Source organism: Aedes aegypti, chromosome 2 (assembly GCF_002204515.2).
Source record: "Aedes aegypti strain LVP_AGWG chromosome 2, AaegL5.0 Primary Assembly, whole genome shotgun sequence".
Lineage (NCBI taxonomy): Eukaryota > Metazoa > Arthropoda > Insecta > Diptera > Culicidae > Aedes > Aedes aegypti.
Genome location: NC_035108.1, coordinates 166187078 through 166210135, shown reverse-complemented (window position 1 = coordinate 166210135; position 23058 = coordinate 166187078).

Sequence of the window (23058 nt, the reverse complement as noted above, 5' to 3'; positions counted from 1 at the left end):
AACTGGTGAGTTCGTTTCATGCTTATGATAACACATATTTTCTTGAAAGCGTGACTTTTATGTAATATTGAAACAAACTTTGTATGGTTTGTCACTATGGGTGTCGGCATTATGCTTTTTTCTTATACAATTTGGATATACATATATTTTTCTCTTTTTGACATTATTAAAAATTATCCTTTGAATTGTTCGACATTGTGAATGTTGACGTATTTTCTAAAACTTCTACCATATCGAGACAAAATGCACAGTAATACTCATATGTAATTTTCAAACAAACTATGTATGGTTCGTCACTACAAGTGTCGGCATTATTCCTGTTTCATATAAGTTAAAATATATACATGTAATTTTCAGTTTTCGTCATTGATAGAAACGTCTTTTGAATTGTTCGACATTATAGATGTTGACGTAATTTTTCCAAAAACTTCTCGAGACAAAAGTACAAAACTAGCTTTAGATGCAAGTCGTATATTTCCCCCTTGTCCATGGATCGCATCACCGACCAGAGGTGACTCCCAGATCTTTTCCTTCCTCACTAATAAACACCCTTCCCGTGGTGATTGTGGAGATGCAGAGGTATTCTCGGTCTCTAGAAGCAACAATCATTACACCCTAACATTCCTTCCCCATCCCAACTGACTGTAAGGACTTGGCCGGCGCCGTTATTGATCAATAATATTAGATCTGCTAAAATTGCACTTCGAGAGTAAGCGGAAACTCCCATCCCTTATTCATTTGGATCGTAGTGCAATTCTTACCAGTTCCGATCAATCACGGAGTAGCAACCATTGACATGTACAGTCGGTTTATGCTATGCTATGCTATGCTATGCAAAACACCCCTTTCTTTTTACCTTTATTTTTGTAATAAAAAAAACTTTGAATGGTTGGACACTACAAGTGTAGACTTCCGAAAGGTTCACTTTATTCAACAAACTTTGGATGGTTCGTCACTGTAAGTGTCGGCATAAGAATAGGAGTGTTAGGAATGTTTCATTTAGGTATTTGTTCAACAAACTTTGAATGGTTCGTCACCCCAAGTGTCGGCATAATCATGTTTATATCTCACAAATAATTATTTATCATGGTCTAATTGCTTATCAAAGTGAATCCTGTGACCCAACGATCCTCCCCATTAACAAACATCCCTCCCAGTAACCTTTGTGGAGATGCAGAGGCAAACACGGTCTCCAAATAGCAAAGGTTACACACTAACATTCCTTCCCTCAATCCCACCTGACTGCAAGGACGTGGCCGGCGCCGTTATTGACCCTGTATAAATAGAGGCACTGAATTATGCACACTGAAGAAGATTATGGCCAATCCCAGTCAAACTTCTAGTTGATTCTTTGTGCATTTTCACTGACTTCGGTCAATCACGGAATAGCAACCATTGATATGTGTAGTCAGTCTAAGCTAAGCTAAGCTAAGCTGTATTTTGAATCACACGCTTATGAGCTGTAGGTATTTTACAGATCTAATAAATAAAAATGTTTTGGCATATTGAAGTCAAAAATTTCAAATTTCGAGTTATCTAGTTGTAGCATCAAGGGGACGATATGTTCCCCCGTCTTTTCGATTACACAAACACGTAAAAGTCCTAGATAAATACAATAGTAAAAGCCTTATTTTACTTGTCTACCTTAACAATCAAAACTCTCTTGAGATGATTCTATAACTTAACCTCGAATTTCATTTCCCCGAATATCATTAATCTAAGTGTCATCACACTGAACGCACTATTACGCTGAATGCTATTGACCGGAATATATAAATGCTTTGAAATGCCCCGTGATAATGGAATTCGAAGTAATACCATTCAACGAACTGGAACTCGATGTGCTGGTCTTCAGGTTTATAGTGTTGGGGGTAATGGAATTCAGAATAAAGGGGTATATTTTAAAAAAGATTAATAACATATGGTAAAAACAGAGTTCTTCATGAATTCTGCGTAAATCCCAGTTTAGGTTATCGAAAAATTGTAAATTGTTCTGTGGCCCTGTTGGTTACTTGCTGGTCTACTAATCATAACATGGTTTGAAACTGAAATAAACTGAAGATTTCTATGTAAAGACTCACCAGCTGCTATAACCCTGCACAAACAAAATCATACTTTGGGGGCGACCCAAACTTTCCCAAGCTGACGAAGACAAAACAATTAAAATTAAGCTCTGTAAGTGCTGCGATTTTAAATTCCATTGAACAAAATGATAACGGATGCTCTAAACTTTGCATTATTTTCTTTCATTTTGTATCGCTGCTTTCTGCGTTGTAAATTTTGTTCTACTACTGCTACCCATAACGCCTACTATTTGTATGAAGTATTCGGAGCCTGTACGGATTTCGGCCCCTCACTGTACGTATACATGCATTTCGTTACACAACATGTACCAATGCTTTTCATGAAAACTAATCTAAATCGTAAGTACATGGGTTCACCAAACTAGCCAGAATATTGTGCTACAAAAATTAATTTGGTTACATTGTGAAATTGGCTCCGTAATGCCTTATAGCACTTGAGCCTAAGTAAAATCAGCTAATTGTGAAATACTTTGGCGGCATATAAGCACAATGTGCCATTGAATACATTTGAACATGATAAACGATATTAGAATGCCTGATAATTCTATTTCACATTAGTGTTTTTAATGATTACACCTCCAAAAGAGCGTAACTCCAAATTTTGTGGGTTTTCTCATTCCAAACTTTGCCCATAAGTTACAAATATCTATATAAACCAACTTTGATTCAAATTATAGCAATATATTTATTCTGAGAATCACGGTGAATGACACCTCATTTAAATATTTCAGATTTCCTTTGAAATTGTGGACTTAAACAATCAAAAGGGCGTAACTTCAAAACGGGCCCTACGATTTATTTTCAAATTTTGCCCAGACATGCAGCTTAGCTACAGAAAACGACTGGTGAGTACAGATTTGATGGAGATTTTTTTCTGATAATAACGGTCAGGGGAGCACCGTGGAATACGATTTACTCTTCCTTACTTGATATTCCGTATCTCGATATCGAGTTAGAGAACCATAGTAAAAGTTAGTTTTCATGGCTAACTCGATGGTCCCTTGGAATGCAGTTGCACTGCTTTTGTGTTCTGTAACTCGATACCTAACTCGGTGGTCCCTTCAATACTGTAAATAAACAAACAAATTCTTCTTCTTTCTGACGTTACGTCCCAACTGGGACAAAGCCTGCTTCTCAGCTTAGTGTTCTTATGATCCCTTCCACAGTTATTAACTGAGAGCTTTCTTTACCGATTGACCATTTTTGCATGTGTATATCGTGTGGCAGGTACGAAGATACTTTATGCCCTGGGAATCGAGAAAATTTCCTTTACAAAAAGATCCTCGACCAGCGGGACTCGAACCCACGACCCTCAGCATGGTCTTCGGCTATCTGAGCCCCGTTAAACAAACAAATAAATAAATTGTTAAATAATGAAATTAATAACAAATCTGCAATCAGAATCAACAACAAAAAGAATAAATAAAGACACTGTTCACCACAACAGCCCTTCGTATCGAACACCCCTACTGCGAACCATGGTGAGCTACCTAAAAGTCAACAGACAGTTTGAGATCTTCTGGTATGACAAACTAAATTGAATACGTGGGAGATTATTTTTATTTACAAATCTAATTTGATCGATGGTGACAATTTGTGAATTAAAAAGCTAGTTATACTTATCACCTGTTTACGAATTGAAAGTGATACAGTTAAATCGGAGACTAAAATCTTTGAGATTCCGTTCGCAATTTACTTAACCTAATGCATCAATCATGGCAATAGAATATTGCAACGATTTTTGTCTAAAATTATTAATTATTTTATTTGATGTTTGTTCCAATGTTTCAACATTGGTATGTACCAGAGGCGTCGCGTCCACATGTGCAACATGTGCACTGCACAGGTGGCAAATCGTTCATCATAACAACTTACAATTTCTACTATTATTGAAGTACGATTCTTTAATTCTCTCAATAAAATTTAGCCTATTTCAATTATCTTCATCATTGATCATCGCAATTTTCACCTTTCAAAATATTTGTTGTTATATTTTTGCTATTCAAATTAAATGCAAAAGTTGTTTGGTGCGGCGCGAGATCTGTTCCACGCTACACGTTGCTGCTGTGACGATGAAACCCAACGTGTGCACTCTCATCGGGAGACGCGTTGCCTTTCGTCGTACACACAATTCTGTATATGTGGTAGAATGTTTTTTGCACTTCAAATGCCAGTGTGTAAGTAGCCAAAGCGTCAACTCTGGCCGGTGCACAGTCTTGCCACATCAATCTGTGCGAGCGTGCGGTGGGGAGACAAGAGACAAATCAATCCACGAGAGAGATCCATTTTGCTTGCTCTCTTTTTTCCTTCGCGCTTTCAACATCACCACGCTTGTGGTGAGGAGTAGGGCAAAATGGTCCAAAATGCCACTTTAAGGATTTGTGCCGTTTTCTCCTAATGAGATCCACATTTTAACGCCATTCGAAGTCCTAACAGTAACTTTAAAATATTTGCTAGCTACCATCATGAAAACATTTCTCAAATTTGAGTTTTTTAACGGGTTTAAATCGTGTAGAAAAGATGGTTGAAAAATGGGGGTGGTTCAAAATGACCAAATGGATGGGGTAGAATGCCATTTAGTATGGAGAACTACTAGTTAGCAACCATGTTTCCCCATGAGTTTGCTCTGTGGTATAGAAACGCTTATTCCTTTATGAAATCATCGGAAAACCTTAATGTTTAGGCAAAAAAGGGAAAAATGTTGAATTTCACCGGAAAATTGAAGAAAAATTTATGAGTTTATGTCCAAGGGTTGTGGCGGCAACTCTTAGCTAAACATAATTTAACTTCGTTTGGCAAAGGACGGGGTTGGTGGTTCGATGGCTACCGCTTCTGCTTCATATGCAGAAGGTCATGGGTTCAATCCCAGGCCCGTCCCTTTCCTCGTACTTTGTAGTTGTATATCTCTCACTTGCTTCTATCTTCCATTCTAAATATATCACACTCAAACTATTCGTTCATAGCAAACGCTAGAACCAGAGACGGACAAGAAACCGTTTCCCTAACGCTTCCTAACGCTTCCTAACGCGTGGAAACGCGCATGCCTTTCTTACGCCTGATACATAGGCAGTCTGCTAACCACAAAAGCAAACCTCTCTGCCATGCCTTTCCCCCAATCCATACACTCCCGCATGAACTGACGTGGATGCAGTGGAATATACGGTCTACGTGGGAGTCAGTTCAATGCATCATCAATTCCTCCCCCTTCCCCTCATTGGTCTGCATTCTGACGTGGCAGGTGCCATTGTTGCCTAAAAATAGAAGATCATCAGCACTTATACACTGAGGATGCCTGTTAGTCCCAAGCAGTCATTCGGTTGGTTCCTTGTGTAAGTGCAGCTGATCTGGCGATACTGGAGTGCATCCACGGGCGGCCAATCAAGCTCAAGCTCAAGCTTAACTTCGTTTGGCAAAGAATACAAATTGAAACGATCTAGAAATGATTTAATGACATGGGCCATTTTACCCCATCAGTGCGTTTTGGACCATGTTCCCCTACTGGCGTGATTTTTTAGACGGCTGACGGTAAGAAGTTTCTGTAAGTTTGAGACTCAGGGCCCGCGCGTTTAATTTTGTACAATACTGGTTAAGAACCTCGCTTCCAGCATACAGTATTAGCGCGGTGGTACTTGTGATGGTCAATTAGAAGACAATCAGAAAATGAATTCAAAAGCGGTCGTGCCCTCCGTATCGTCATCGTCAGTATAACGCTTGTGGTGTAGTTTAAAAGCGAGCAATTTTCTTGATGCGTGCACCAAGTACACGAAGCGAACGATCTTGTATTAATTCTATGTAAAAATATGTGGGTTATGATCACTAACTCTATATTGCAATATTAGTTAGAATCCAGTGCTTTATAAATCGAAACTGATAACCAGCATAATTTGAATTATTTTCATATGCAATTTTACAATTTACCCATAATGGTGACTAATCGTTAAAATTGATAAAGTGAAAAAATAAAACTAAACAACCCGATTAGCATCTGCAATCATAAATGTTTTTAATCAACTGAAAGACCAGAAAAAAATTTGAAAACAAAAGTTAGTAAAGATTGATTATACATTTTATTACCTTAGAAAAAATGGTTTGAATCCAAGGTGTACCTAATAATGACATATATAAAATGACACTAATGTTGTTTCCGTTTTTAGGAACTGGATCGGTTATCAGCACATAAATAAACCAACGTCAAGCAAATTGTAGTTCGGTCGAACTTGAATCGGGTTGGGGTTGAAACTGTGATTCAGAACAGGTTGCGTCAGTTCCAGCCTAGGTTCAAAAACGAATTCGACATAAATTAGAAGTGCACAGGTTGATAATTAGGCCACGCGACGCCTCTGGTATGTACTATACTAGAGAGGAAGCTCCAGAATCATTTTCAAAATTTTATTTTGAATCCTATGCATAGCTTTCTTCCTGGTATTACAACAGCTAGTCCATATTGGCACAGCATACAACATTGCTGGCCTGAAAATTTGTTTGAATATCAAAAGCTTGTTCTTAAGACAAAGAATTGATTTTCTATTAATAAATGAATACAGACATTTTTTATATTTGTTACATTTGGCTTGAATGCCCTCAATGTGATTTTTGAAAGTTAAATATTTATCTAGTATGAGTCCTAGATATTTAGCCTCATCTGACCAATTTATTAGAACCCCTCTCATCATAACAACATGTCTACTTGAAGGTTTCAAATAAAGAGCTTTTGGTTTATGTGGAAATATTATTAACTGAGTTTTGAAAGTATTAGGAAAAATCTTCCATTTCTGCAAATATGGAGAAAAATACACAAACATTTTTGCAATCTACTACAGGTGACACGCAGGCTTCGTCCTTTGATGGAGAGACCTGTGTCATCTGCAAACTAAGATTTTTGACATCCCTGAGATTACTCATGCAAGTCAGATTTTGTATAATATTGCCTTGAGGAACACCAGCTCTTACAGGAAGTCTTTCAAATTTGGAGCACTGATAATTAACCTGTAGAGTACGATTTGACAGATAACTTTGGATTATTCTAACAACGTATGCTTGATTGTTTTTTTTTACAATCAAGCCTACAAGCTGTCGAATGTTTTTGAAATTCAGAGTAATATGCTTTTCTATTGAACTAGTTAGTCCTGAATTAAAATTGTGCGTGCTTTCGAACTGCAAAGCTAGTTTTTGAGCTTTTTCGCAATTATTTTGTAATAATTTGTTTTTTTTTTTGCTTTTTGCGCATCCTGGTATATGAATTTTATAGCAGGATCGCGAGTGCATTGAAGACTTCAAGATCATCGTCTATAATCACGGATTCAAATTTTCACATTTTGGAATTGCAATGCACCTGGCATCAGCAATGGAATTTGTTAAAGTTTCAAGAGCATTGTCAATAACAAGCTTTGTTTGCAAAGAAATGTTAACATCAAGATTAGAATCAATATATATTGCATATATATTCCAGTCAGCAAAATATAATTGAAAGTGGAGCTGATAGGATTGAGAATCGCTTCATGGGATATTTGAAACGTAACAGGGACATGATCAGAAACAAAGTTGGCTGTAAAGGTGACTAGAGTCGGTTAGGACCAAATCAATCATAGAAGGGTTTCTAGAAGAGGAAAAACATGTAGGGCTATCAGGGTATTGAATTGAGAAATATCCTGAAGAGCACTCAACATATAGAATTCTACCATTGGAATTATTTTGCGAATTATTCCATGACCGATGTTTGGCATTAAAGTCATCAATGACAAAAAATGACTTATTGCGAGTTCATTTTCGCTAGTCAGACTAGTTTAGAGCAAATTACCTTGCTACCTAGTGCATTGAAAAGGCTAATAGGCAGCTATGGAAGCATATTTACCAAGCAGTGATTCAACAGAAACACCTAAAGTTTCAAAAACTTTAGTAACCGTTTTGTTTCCGAATTCCGAACAGACTCATAATTCTTTCTTTACTATTTTATGCATATTTATAATAACTTTGACTGATTAGATTCATTAGATTTAAAGAAAATTTGAAATTCAAACCATGGGAGCAAAAAGCTCTCCACAAAAAGGGGCTGACAAAATCGGGTCATTACTGTATTCCGAACACTCGGTTTTTGCATGGTGATTTGGTTGAAATGTTCCGTTGAAATATGTCACCAAAAACAAGGAAATGGCAGTCAATTGCAATTTAATTTAAACGTCTTAAAATCTATTTTATACCTCTGGAGTAGTGAGGATTCTCTAGTTCATGGTCAGTAAAACTAGCTCAGATAATTTTATATGCGAAAGTATTCATTTGAATACGATTTATTCGTGCTGTTTGGAATATGAATCAATGCTCGGCATTTGAATCAAAACTGTTTTTCCATACTTAGGTAAAAACAATACTAAACAGGTTTAAATAAACATTTTTATCGGCACACCCAACAGTTTACAGTTAGACTTTGCGAAGAATTTAAAATTTTCACAAATATCTGCTAATTTATGCCTATCAGATGCATTTAAAGGCACTTTTGGCCTTAAGTGTTCGGAATATGGGTCAAAACGGTACAAATGACGAAAAAATGTCGATCATTACAATAAACAAAAATGTTTATATCTCTTTTGAGTTTGATTTCAGGATTCAATTAAGTTTCATTAATAGCTGCTATATGTATGTTATAAGGTGTCCAAAATAGAACAACTCGTTCTCTTTACCATTCAATAAACGAGCATTTCAATTAAAAATATTTAAAAAAAATATTTGAATCCATTAGAGAAACGTAATGCAATAACAATTTGATTAGTAAATTTTACACCAGCTTGGACTGCTTCAGTCATAGTAGTGGTTTTTAACATTGCATCAATCATTTGATTTAATTGTTCAGTTAGAAAAATAAAACCAGAAATATTTCTAAAAGTACGTAGTACACGGCTAAAAATATGTTGTAAATTTCAGTTTTTTTTCATGCACATATTTGAAGCATCAAAATAAACTGAAATGTCAACGACAAATCGCTTATTTTCCAATCGAATACCATTTAGAAGTACGCGATCATGTAACATTCAAACAGCTTTAGCTGAAAATTAAACGTGATGCGGTCTATTGTTCTATGAATTTGGTTTACTTTTTCAATCTTCTTCTGTTTACGCTACATTTAAATTTAAATATTTTTACCTACAGTGAGTCACAGTGAAAATCGTCCACCTTGAACATTACCAGAAAAGTAATTCATACTATTCATGTATAAAACAAGAATTCAAATTCAATGGCTTGTTACGTTAGTTCGGCAAGGGTCTTAATAATTGTATGCAATTCAAGTCATTGAATAATAAAAGAATAATTTAAGCTCTAAATTTGTAAAAATAATCAATAACAAGGTCACAGTAAAAATCGTCCACCCTGCCGTTATGAATGATTTTTGGTGTAATATTATACTGTTTTCATTCATATCATTTGATTAACTCGCGCACACACATACATTCAAGCTCGATCTGCTATGCAAGAATTAAAAAGGTTTAATTTTTTAGAGTATTTCCATTAAAACGGCACGAAATAAACAGACATCGTCAAATATAAGAAAACTTGTGATAAAACTACACAAAAATGGCAAAAAATCAAGTGAAATCACTACAACATTGACCATTGAAGTAAAAACAAAACCCAAAACACCGTTGAAGACAAATTTTAATAAAGCGGTTGAGTGTTAGCTTCTTCGCCAGGTTAATGCTGAGCCCAAGATAAGTGCACCGAAACTCGCAATTAAAGCGATAAAGTATCTCAGAAAGCAGGAATATCAGAAAAAAGTATCTCACATAGCCAGAAACTGTGCGTAGAGTGCTTCGAAAACATAACGTTTCATGGGCGAGTTGCAAGGCGGAAGACGTTTGTATCACCGAAACACGTGAAAAGTCGAATGGAGTTTACAGAAATATACGTTGGAAAGGAATTCAACTTCTGGAAGCATTTCCTATTCACAGACGAAAGCAAGTTTAATATTTTCGGATCTGACGGCAGGGTTATGGTTTGGCGGAAACCGAATAAAGACCTGAAAATGAAAAGTCTTTGTGAAACTGCCAAGCATGGTAGTAGTTTCGTGATGGTTTGAGGCTTCATGCCAGCATCTGATGTTAGTAACATGCACTTTATCGACGGGATTCCTTCGGGACCTATCTTGATTCACTGAAGAAGAATCTAAAGCCTAGCGTAAAAAATGGGCATTTAATTTACCTATCTACCTTATCTAAAAAAAATAGGCCATCTACCAGGATAAAAATCTAAAACACACAGCGGCAAAACCGAAAGCTTGGTTAAAAAAATACCCATCAATCATCAATCTGCCGAGGCAATCTCCAAATTTCGACGTTATCGAGAACTTGTGACATCAGTTGGACGTTTAAATCAGGAAACATCATATAACGAGCAAACATACTTTGAAAAGTGCGCTTACTATTGAATGGAATAAGAACGCTAAGACTTAAACTGAGAAACTTGTGCAATCTATACCAAATCGTCTCAGGGAAGTTTTGAAGAACAAAGGCTTACCTACTTGATACTAGTTTATGGGTTTACACCTGAAAAATGGTAATTCTATTAGATCATCTATAAATTGATATCGGTGGACGATTTTCACTGTGACTTTTATTACTTTTATTTGAGGTTCAAATTTATTTAATTATTTTTCAATTCCGTTTTGTTTTTAATATTTATAAAAAACAGTGCCACAATGAAGTAATGGAAATATCCAAGGAAGGCTTATGATTGCCCCCGCAATTTTCGCATACAAATTTTTATCTTCCTTCACTGGACAGACATCCTTAGCGTGAGAAGAACCTCCGAAAGTCATGCATTTAGTATCCACGTGTCAATGTTTTGTTCTATGTTCCCACTTTTGGTACCGACCGCACTGAGTGGAGTTCTGGAAATTTCCTCCAGGTTCCTGGAAATGTTCCCATGTTACACGGACATCAAACATTAGTCTTGCTTTTTCTAAAGCTTCAATATTATTAAGATCACTTTTGTTAAAGTGAACTAAACAGTGTTCTTGAGAAAGCCCATTCCAAAGAATTGATTTGGTTCTCTTTTGGAAGCTTGAATAACAAAAGTCCAAAAAGGCAGATTTTCCCATATAAAATCTAATACAAATTTAAATCACGATATGCACGCAGTAACCGAATTGTACACAGTTTTTTACGATTTAAAATGGATCCAAAAGAAAGATCAAGGAAACGGTCACGATTATCCATCCTAATATATTTACTTTGTACCATATCCTAGGGCGTTATAACGATGCTTATAGTACATCACAGTAGTTTTCCTTTTTTATGTTTTACCTGCTTAATTATTTGGAAACAATATCGATATCGCTATCCTGATCAATTCAATCTCAATTCGAACCCCCCTAAAGCGCATGCAAAATGATTCATCCGCAATTTGCTTCAATTCGCACTACCTACTATTGTTTATTCGCGAACCATGCTAACCGGCTATAAATAGCAAACAGCAGATCGTTGTACACACTTCCAGTGGGAATTTGTGTTTTTCCGCTACATATTATTCACAGGTCGATTGTTTACCTTACTGCAGTGACTGGATGTAGTAGCCCATGTATATAAATATTGGCGTGAGGTGAAAAATAAACAAGATCATATGATTAGGAAGTGAGTGAAGGCTGTATCCGTGCAGTTTTTATTTTTTGTGTTATTTTGTTTACCTTAATCGATACGACTTGTATCTGGGTCGAGAAAGATTTAGTATGATAAACAAATGGATGAGCCAGTGCATTCAACGTGATCATTGGGTTGTTAATCAATTTGATGTTTTAGAGTTTTCGATAGAAGCCTGCCTTTAGCCTTTGCAATGAGGGGTTATCCATTAAAAGCGTGGCATTTTAGGAGATGACGGATATCTGGAACATTTAAGTCGGGTATACAGGTCTGCAATCTGTTCAAATGTTCGGTCGACATTGTCCGTATCATTCGCGAAGTAAACAAATAAACAGGATCTGTTGAATACCTTTCCTTGACTATTAAGGTTAAGATAAATCGAAGCCAAAACACAAATTTTCAAGAGCACAAATCTGGAGAACCGAACATCTGAATGAATTGCGTAAATAATATTAAGCAGGGAATCAGGTAGATTACGGTGACTTCGTAGGATTCCATGAATACGCTGACTGTACGCAGGGGAAGAGGATCGCCAGCCTAAACTGGAGTAGTATCTCCCAAAACCGACAGAGATGGACCACTACAATACGCCCGGCAATGACGTGACGCTACGTTGTAGCCATAAAAGTACAAGGTAGCTATAACCCCTAGGCCCAATGACACCCTGTACTCATTAAGAATGACGATTTCAATATGATTATTCGAAAATTGTAGCCATCGAATTCCCAGTTCACGCACATTCACTCCACTCATGACAGCTTTTGACCTCGGCCTGCCTCATTACATCCGGTTATCCTCGCTCCAGCCCAGCCAACGACAGACACGTGGGCCTCACATCCTGTGTGTGCATTCTTCTGCGCCTATACCTACTTCTCATTGCCAACCGATAAATGGGTTCTTTCCGAGCTATAAGTAAGTGCCTACCGCTGCTGGGTTCTTCCGATCGCGAAGAGATGACACTGACTGTGAAATGGTAGAATATCGCATCAGACGGAAAACGGCGCGTCTGGACGAGTGGGCAGAACCTACATGCCGATGCCGGCCCGACTCGAGCATAGAGTCGCTGTCTGGCAAGGGTTCACACCGATCGATTGTGTACTCCACACACATAAAATGCATTCGGTTTGCACATTTCCGTCTTCTGCAGCGCGCCGAGTTGCATTAGTCATCGGCCGCAGTCGTCATCGTCGTCGTTGTTGTGGCCGTGAGGCGCTCTCCCCTGCCATGGCTGGTAAGAAGTCGGAAAAGGTGAGAGGTGTGAGGATCTCGCCGACGCACCTTCCTTTTCTTCGACTCCACAATGGGTCATCAGGTGGTCAAAAATCGGAAAAATTACTTGTTCTGATAGATCTTTGAACAAGTCATAATCCATTGCGAAGACCTTTACTAAGATATTCCTGGAATATCAGTGCAAGATCTTTTGAAGATTCATTGATACAGTGAGAAAAACAATGAATTCAAACACAAGTCTATAGGGCACTTGCTGCCTTTGTTTAGTGTGCCCAACGGACCCCTTTGATTTTGCTGGGAAACGTTTCGTAACGTGTTTTCCGTTTCAAACCGTTAACCAGCAAATTCAAAGGGAGCCGTTGGGCACACTTTTGTTTGCTGCAAGCGCCCTATTGTTGAATGAAATAAACAGCATTTTCGTACACAGGGCTCAATGTGCTACGTAGCCTACGGGGCTGACTCTTCTTCTTCTTCTTCTTTTTGGAATTACGTCCGCCCTGGGACAGAGCCTGCTTCTTAATATTTTTGGCCGCCATTCTACACGGAAACTGCCCACAGTGCGACTCGCGCGTTGCTGTTCTTTTTTTATTTTTTCATTTCGGTTTCTCATTATCATCACTGGTTTGTGCTCTGCTTGTAGCTGATTGTTCCTTCTATTATCATCTGTTTTCAGTTTTTTTTCTCTATGTTTGCACTAAGTACACTCGAACCAGCTGTGGTGATAATTCATTTGTTTAACTTTCCCACGTCCTGACCAACAACACGGCCATAGCTACAAGTGCGGACTCGACGTTCTCAGTGCCAGCGGGGAGAAGAAAAAAAATGTCAGCCGGTTATTTAAGGGTAACAAATTAGCATTAATTTAGAACAATGCTTCGTGTTGTGAATTTGGGATCGGAACGGTTTCGACGGTGGCAAGTCAAATAGATGTTGACACAGTGTTCGGGTCAAGTGAAACGTTTAATTCCAGATAACAGTTTTGAGGGAAATTGTGAATCGAGGAAATTGGTAGCTAATACTGCTAATGGATGTATCAAAATTAGATTCACGATATGGGCATGATAGTTACGTAAAACGGGTCATAAGCCGAGTGGTTAGAATCCGCGGCTACAAAGCAAAGCCATGCTGAAGGTGTCTGGGTTCGATTTCCGGTTGGTCCAAACTTTTTTGTAATGAAAATTTCCTTGACTTCCCTGAGCATAACATATAGTTGTACCTGCCACACGATATACGAATGCGAAAATGGATATTTTGGCAAAGAAAGTTTTCAGTTAGTAACTGTGAAAGTGCACATTGAATACTAAGCTGAGAAGCAGGCTTTATCCCAGTGAGGACGTAATGCTAAGAAAAAAACGAAGAAAATTTTACGTAAAAAAGATTTTCGGAATTAATTATATAGCACGTACGTAAAAGCTTAAACTACAATAATAATAAATTTAGAACATAGTCTCGCAATAGCTGACGTGCAAAGCTAAAAACACTGCATTTGACCAATTGAAATCAAGTTGGCGATAGTGCACAAACATCAAACTCGAACAATAGCGATGCGAGCACAAATGAGCCATTAGCCAACTTTCAAATATTAAAGCTGAGCTCCACGATGAAAAAATGAATTGTTACCTACGTCTGTTTGTCTGTGTATATAAGTAGCAAAATGTACCCGTTATGGATTTAGTGAATTCAATTTTGGCCATATATATGTGAATTTTCAAAAACTTTAATATGCTAAGTATTTCCGAACGTTTTAACATCAAGTTATGTTTGATATCGAACTACTTAAATTCGTGTTCATATCTGGTACATCTACACTATGTATTTTGGGTTGATTACAATTTATTACTGATGCAACAGAATTACGTATAAAGAATTTGAATAAATGAGGTATTCGTAATGAATAATTAGAATCCGATTTTATTTATTGTATTAAATACAGTCAATGAGAAAAAAAAATAACCATATACCTTTTTTCCACACAAAATGCCCAAGTTTTGAAATCTGTATCTCAGCTTCTGCCATTTCAAACTGGCTTAAATTTGAAATTAGTAACCGAGAGATTATGAATTTTATTGACAAATAGTAGGTTGTGTGTAGATGGTCTTGCCCGGGATTTCGCGGGACAAAACATCTCGTAATTTCCTGGGTTGGGGAAGCTACTTTTTTCTCGCCCGTTCCCAATGATAGTGGTTTGGAACAACATTTTTGCTTTTAATTAGATTTTAATGATTCTCTTTTCTTTCAAAATGTTCAAATTTATGCTCATTCGGAAGCTCCTGTCGTATATAAAAACTGCATTCGGTTGGTCAAATTGATAGACCCCTCGGTAGTTATAACTAAAACAGTTTTTGAGAACCCCTTGATTTTTGACAATTCTTGGCTCACTCAAACTACCATATCTCAGAAATTTCTTCAACAACCCCTTCACAATAACATTGTTTTGAAAAGAGCAAACATAGGAGCTTCATTCTCAGATATAAAAATATTTGGCGGCTATACTGAATTTAGCTGCCATATTGTATTTTATCGTAAAAACTGAATTTCCATGGTGTTCACCAAAACCGATTTGAAAAGCCATGTTCGTTTTGCACAACATGTGAAAAAATTAGAGGTGTATGTTTTTTGAATCAAAAGTTATAACATTTCCTATCGCAATATGGGACTGCACGCCGCAATTGTAATCGCGGTCATATACCTAATAGTGCGCTAGCTATTCACGCTTGCTTGCTTTGAAATGTGCAAAATCCGTGATCTAACTTTAAGCATTATATAGATATAATGCTTAAAATTAGATCACGGTGCTCCCCTAGGGTTACCGTCCGTCCTGATTTAGCAGGACATGTCCTGATTTTGAGCTTCTGAGGTGTCCTGATTTATTTTTCATATTTCATGTTTTGTCCTGCTTTTTCCTACTTGGCGAACAACGTGAGATGTCCGCAATATTTCGAATTAGGTAAAGCTATTCTAATACCATGAAATGGCAAGAATATTCAATTGGCATCTATCCATGTAGCCTTATATAGTTCTTTGGGCTTGTACTAAAACACAAGCTATCATTTTTTATGTATTTTCACAGAACTCTTTCGATGTTTCTTTACATGTTTTTTGGAATTCAAATAAATCGACATTAATTTTCCATAAGGGATTATCTGCATTCATCGAATTCTCTTTATTAGTGTTCTCTTTGCATTATTGCAGATTACTGATTTTCGTAACATGTTTGCGAGTTGTTGGATAAAGAATCGCATTACAGATTTCTTTAATTTGGTGAAATTATTAGCGTAAGAGAGGGTTGATGAAGAGAAACCGTTCAGGTTAGTTAAGAAATGTTGAATGAACAGTCTCGAATATCAGATAAGAAAGCTTGTACGATTGCTGCCATCATGAATCGACGATCGACTAGCATCTCGCACTACATGCCAAATCTGTTCGAAAACCATTAATTGATATTTTGTACGACTTTTCATGAATTTCTAGCGATATCTTTGGTGAACTATCACGAGATTCCAATGAAAACTTAACGAAAGCATCCTTCCGAAACTTCTATTAAGATTATTAGTCATTTTTTTGGGGAAACCATGATTCAAAGAATCAAAGCGGCATTTCCTTGAATAATCTGTAATGAATCTTCAAAAAGACGTCAAGCATTTTGAATATTTTTTTAGATTTTTTAAAATATACTTTCGACATTCTTAGGCTATTTTTTTGACATTTTTGTTATTTCCTAGCGAGATAATGATCAGACACCAAGCAGATTTCTAAACCCTAGTGTCTTCTGAAAAGTGATAGATTATTGTCTTAGCAAAAGGCTAGTTATATTTAAACTTTTATACTTATGCTCATAACCACTTATTAGAGGTTTTTCGAAATTTTTATAATTGCTGCTGTTAGAAATATGAGGCGTGTTCAGAAATTGAGACAAAATGGAATTTTCACAGAAAAATTGTGAGAATTGCAAAATGTCCTGATTTTGAATCTCCAGGATATGGTCACCCTATGCTCCCCTGACCGTTATTATCAGAAAAAAAATCTCCATCAAATCTGTGCTCACCAGCCGTTTCCTATAGCTAAGCTGCATGTCTGGGCAAAATATAAAAAAAAACTGTAGGGCCCATTTTGAAGTTACGCCCTTTTGATTGTATAAGTCTACAAATTCAAAGAAAATCTAAGATATTTTAACGGATTTTTATTAGTCGTGATTATCAAAAGTACTACACCAGGATAGCCAAGGTGCGATCACATTTCTCGTTCTCGAAGATTCTTCTCATATTTTGCTCGTTTAATATTCTACCAACCCGAATTTAGAACATACTAAGCCTATTTAATATTCAAGCTTAGTAATTATTTAAATTGTTTTGTTTTATCTTTAACCTTCTTAGATACTTAGATTTTATGAATGATTCAAATTCTATATATCAAATTCTGGGTGTTTCAACTATGTTTCTACCATGACTTCCTTCGACATTCATCCTTGACAGGATTATAAGAAAGACAGGCTTTTGACTAAATCTTGAACAGGTTTTTTTTAAAGAATTCCGAGCACGTATGCTATTTCGCTCAAGAAAAGTTAAGAAATTATTTGAATGGGTCAAGAAATTTTCTACAGAGAGCCCCATTTGAAATGACATTTCTCCTCAACTGCGTACTGCGATCAAAGAAATGTGCCTTAACATGGGCAAGATTCCCACAAAATTTTTGCCAGGTTCCATCGCCAGGATTTTCAGCGAATTCAATACATAATTTTCTAGAATCCGGTGCAAGATTACAACGCTATGTAACATTTAAAAATTTATAATAAAATTATGAGCAGGTTTTTTTTTTGGAAAAACTATTTAGCATTTTGAAAAAGCTTGTTCAGGATTTTAGCACATTCCGGTTCATGCTAATACCGTAAGGTCGGATTCTGACAGAATTCGGAATACGATATTTATAAAAACCCTGGGTATTATTCTCACAGGATTCAACATTTCTGTGGTAGATTCTTCTTAATATTCTGGACTAGATTATTATATAATTTTGAAATAGACTCTCATAATGCTCAGCAGAATGCTTGGCAGCAATTATCTTTTATTTATTTGGGCAGGCTTGTACTAAACCTTCAAAATTTAGTTCGAAGTAGGTGTTTTTAGTTATTTGTAACCTCTGGGCGGAGTTTTGAATGAGAATATTGTCGAAATTTTGAGTTACGCCCTTTTTGTGTGAAATGAAATTATTAAAATCACTTATTTTTAATAGATTAATTAGGCATTCTAATACCGGTAAGCATGTTCAAATATTTTCAATGACACATTACAATTACATGCCGTCAAAGTATTTCACAATTGATTGATTTTCCATAGGCTCAAGCGATCCAGCCATTACGGAGCCTATTTCGTATTGTTATCAATAGTCATAAAATATTGTTATAACCCAACAAACTGCCTCCGGCTATTCTGGCTAACTTTGTACTGCCCCAGAAAATAAACCTCAATTACTGAGTAATACAGAATTGGCCAAACTATGACACTCAAGACCACTGTCTATACTTTAGTCACAGACAAACAGACGTAACACTTCTATTATTTTCATCGCACAGCCGAATAGTGCCCAATTATAATATATGTTAGTTGACCGACGGGCTACTCGTGGCGCTCACATCGCTTTTGTTCAAGTTTGACGTTTACTCACTACCGCCACCTAGTTCGCGGTTGGCCAAATGAAGTCTGTGCTTTTGTGATCATTTGTGGCATACATTACAACATTCAGATATTTCACAAATCTATAATTTTACACTTCGCCGGTCTTTTCGATCTCAAAAACACGTAAGATTCCTGGATAAATGCAATAGTAAGAGAATTGTATGAATCAATCAAACCATTCTGCTGAAACATCAAACAATCTACTTGTGGATTTCGTGCATTGAATAACAATGCAAAGAATTTGGACAGCTTCACAAACCAGCAATAGTTTTTCGTGTGGAGCAACATCGCACAATAATCAAACAGTTTTTTTTTAATTCAAACTCAAATTATTGTCATAGAAACATCTCACGGAAGTACAATGGAGTTGATGGATCTCGGAATTACCGGGATTATGACGTCAACATCTTGGCAAACTGCCTGAAATGTATTAATAGCGGAATGTCTGAAAATAAATTATTTCCGAAGGTGTAAAATAATCACGTTTTCAGTGCACTTTTGGGGAAACTGCAGGTGAACTCCGGCGCACATTTTCTTCGAAGAGAAGAAATTTTCTTCCATAATCCACCAGCAAGAAAATTTTCTTTTCTTCGAAGAAAATACGCGCCGGAATTCGCCTACTGAACAGACTATATTTTAATGAAGAAATTTTCTGAAAACCAGTGTAAATATTCAAATTGAAACTCCTTGCAATCAGTAGCGCCGCCACACAGCGAATTGCGTCCATCAGTGGTGAATATCAGTATCTTGAAATATTTCGTCATGGGAACTGTTGCCACTTGTGTTGCCATTCAAAATGACCGTAAATTGTCTTACACAGTTTTACAAACGGACTTCAACGTCTGTTATCTGTGATAAGACTTTAAGGACAATAGGGTCCTAAAGCCCATCTTAATTTCAGTACCTAACGCATTAGTTTAGGCCAGAAACACATGTTTACTTAATTTTTAAATGATTTCCGTTGGTTTACGTCCAAAAACATTTTTTTTACGGTTTTTGAGATTTTGTGGTTCAAACTCAAATAATACCAATTTTGTTTTCCGTGTCCCTTCAGAAATGCCAGATAGGAATAACCCCAGTGTTAAAACTATAACCCCTGTGGCATTTTTGTCGACAAAAAGAACGTCAAACATGAGCAAAAGTGTCAAGGTTCATATATGGAACCATTTTTAAAATTAAAGTTTAAATATGTCATAGCCGTTATTTGTGCATGAAAAATTGCTAAAATAGTCGCAAGAACATGCTCTTTCGTATTATTAGATAAAAACAAGAATCCATTAAAAATTTTAGGACCCAATTCAATGAAAAACAACAATAAAAATTATGTATTTTTTTTTAAAACACCAACACGTTAATGCTTTCAGTGGACGATTAGCCCTTTGAAGAAAGCACCACACTAGACAACGGACTAACATGCAACGCCCAGTGGCACAGTCGAAAAACCTTCCTGAAGAAAAGTTTTCCGGACTGAAGCGAGAATCGAACCTACATCCCTTGACACGATGCGGTTAAATGCTTGGTAACACCTGGGAGGGAGAAACCAATACAAAATTTATGTACGTCAAGGTGAGCCAAGATTTTGCTGTCACGAACTGTCACTGTGAGCCCAGATCTTAAAGAGTGGACAAACATGATAAAAGCGCGTAATTCACCAACACATATTTTTGCGTTTCATGAAAGTTGACAACAATCGTTTGAAAATCAATTCCTACACATCCAAAACCAATGCCACGATAGCACCTTTTCTTTTTATTGATTATAAAGTATTGAAACACGCATATTTTTACTCTTTTCCAATAATAATGAAAAAATAATGAAAATAAAATGCACAGAACACTTTGGCCATTATCTCATGTTTGTCCAGAAAGATCGAAGGTGCACATCAAAAGAAAACCAGCGATTTTACACAAGCCTGCCTTGATTGTCGTTGGTGAGCTGAAATTATCTTGCAGTTTGAAATAGTGTTGTTTCATATTTCGGTGCCTCCCTCCCAGGGTAACACTAACCGCACGGCCACGAAGTCCACTTGACTGGTTTTACATGCAATTCACATAGGTATTCAATTTTTTTGGTATAATCGTAGTTTCAAGAGGGTTTATCATGCTTGTGGAACATCTTAGATGTCATTTCGTCTTGTTTGTATCGTATTTTATCAATAAAATATTGCTGTGAATGATTTCGAACTCATATCCTCAAAAACACATGTTATTGAAATAATAATAACAGTGTCACCCCGTTTATGGAGTAAGATTTTTTTGGGTCATTTTTCATTCACTTGTAATGCTGTAGTGGATAATTATTTTTCTTTAATTTTTGGACAGTTATTGATGTATTATCAAGGAACATACAGACCAAATTTAAAGTTATTTTAAGTTATTTTATTTTAAATTTTATTAAAGTTTATTGGAGTTAAATTACGATAGTTATTCAATGAATAATTCGTACACATCCTTTTTTACCCATTCTCACCCCCAACGACGGTAGGTGACAAAAACCAATATTTAAAATTAGGCTCTGTAAGTGGTACGATTTCAAGTTCTATTTAACAAAATGATAACGGATGTACTATACTTTGCATTATTTTGTTCCATTTTATATCGCTGGTTTCTACTTCGTTAATTTCATTTTATTCCATACCCTGCTATCCATAATCGAAAACTGAAGTCCGAAAGTATTCTTTGACGGCAACTTTCGCTTCGATTTTGAAAAACGGGCCCTACGATTTTTAAATATTTTGCCCAGACATGCAGCTTAGCTTTAGAAACCGACTGGTGAGCATAGATTTGATGGAGTTTTTTTTTTCTGGTAATAACGGTCAGGGAAGCACCGTGTAGATATTATATGCATTGGTGTTAGAAAGTGGGGTACAAAGAGTGGTTCGAACCTCTTCGGGATTGTTGTCGGGTATTCTCGCAACATGCCCCGCCCATCGTATACTTCCAGCTTTGGTGACTTTCTGGATACTGGGTTCACCGTAGAGTTGCGCAAGCTCCTAGATCATCCTTCTCCTCCATACATCGTTTTCACATACTCCGCCAAAGATCGTCCTAAGCACACGTCGACCAAAAAATCCTAGCTCTCGCAGGTCCTCTTCGAGCATTGTCCACGTTTAATGACCGTAGAGGACTACCAACTTATTTTTTTAAAAACCCACTAGTGACTCCCACACCAAAAAGCTCACATAGAGAGCTTCCTGGTAGTGGACCCTTACTTCGATAAAACTATTTCAAACAAATACGCGGAGGTTTGACTAACATAACACCTTACCAGCTTCTTGTACATGCTACACTCAGTACGGACGTGAAGTTAACCAGACCGCAAAGTGATGTGGAGTCCGTAGTAAGCACGATTGTCGGCAATGACACGTCTTCGAATTTCTCTGCTGCTGTTGTTATGCGACGTAACCAATGATCCACCACCTCGAACACATCTCCGTCGATCATCACACGTCTGCATATCCTAGTTCTATCGTGCTCGGTTCCTCCAGCCAGCACATATTTCGTCTTCGACGAGTTTACCTCCAATCCCGTTCTACTTCACGTTTCACATTTGGTATACTGTTCAGCAACCAACTGTAACGTTCTTCCGACAGTGTCCACGTCGTCAGCGAAACAGATGAACTGGCTTAATTTATTGAAGATCGTGTCTCGTATGTTGAAGCCCGCCCATTGTATAACACCTTCTAGAGCAATATTGAACAGGAGGCAGGAAAGATCATCGCTTTGTCAAAATCCGTTCCGTGTTTCAAACTGGTCCGATAGCGCTGGTGCTGAGGTAGTGTTCGACGGGAATGTTTTAAAAGCTGTTGGATAATTCGTTAAACTTAAATGCGTGTTAACGCTGCGAATAGAGCGTTCTACTGATTACGTAATCCGGTTAGGTCCCATAATTTACAAATGGAATTACAAGTTGCCATGAAACTGGAATGTTGAAAGAGGCAGACCGGAATATGCTGCGGACAATACTTGGACGGATTTTATCAAGCAGACTCCAGTGGGCTGGTTACTTAGTGCGAATGTCGGAAGAAAAATTTGCAAAAATAATGTTCTGCAGAAAACAGGGGTCGACGACTTTGAGGTAGGCCACGAATACACTGGCTTTACACAGTGGCAGCGAACCAGGAAACTCTCGTTCGGAGCAACACCAACAATGATGAAAATAAAGTTCTACAATACACCATGATGCTAGGCTAATGAGTTAGGTAAAGATCGAAAATGCGTTTTCTATACAAAGCAACTAATTTTAAAACGGCAATTAATGTAACGGGTCTGTCATCAAAATATATAAGTAAGTATAAAAAAATGTGTTTTTTGTAATTATTTTTATTATTTGTTTTCTCTTTTCGGTGTTTTTTTTTTCTCGCTTTGCATATATGTTTTCTCGCATACAATAATTTATCATAAATACCTATTACAGTTCAATCTGTCGATAACCTTTTTTTCTTTTTTT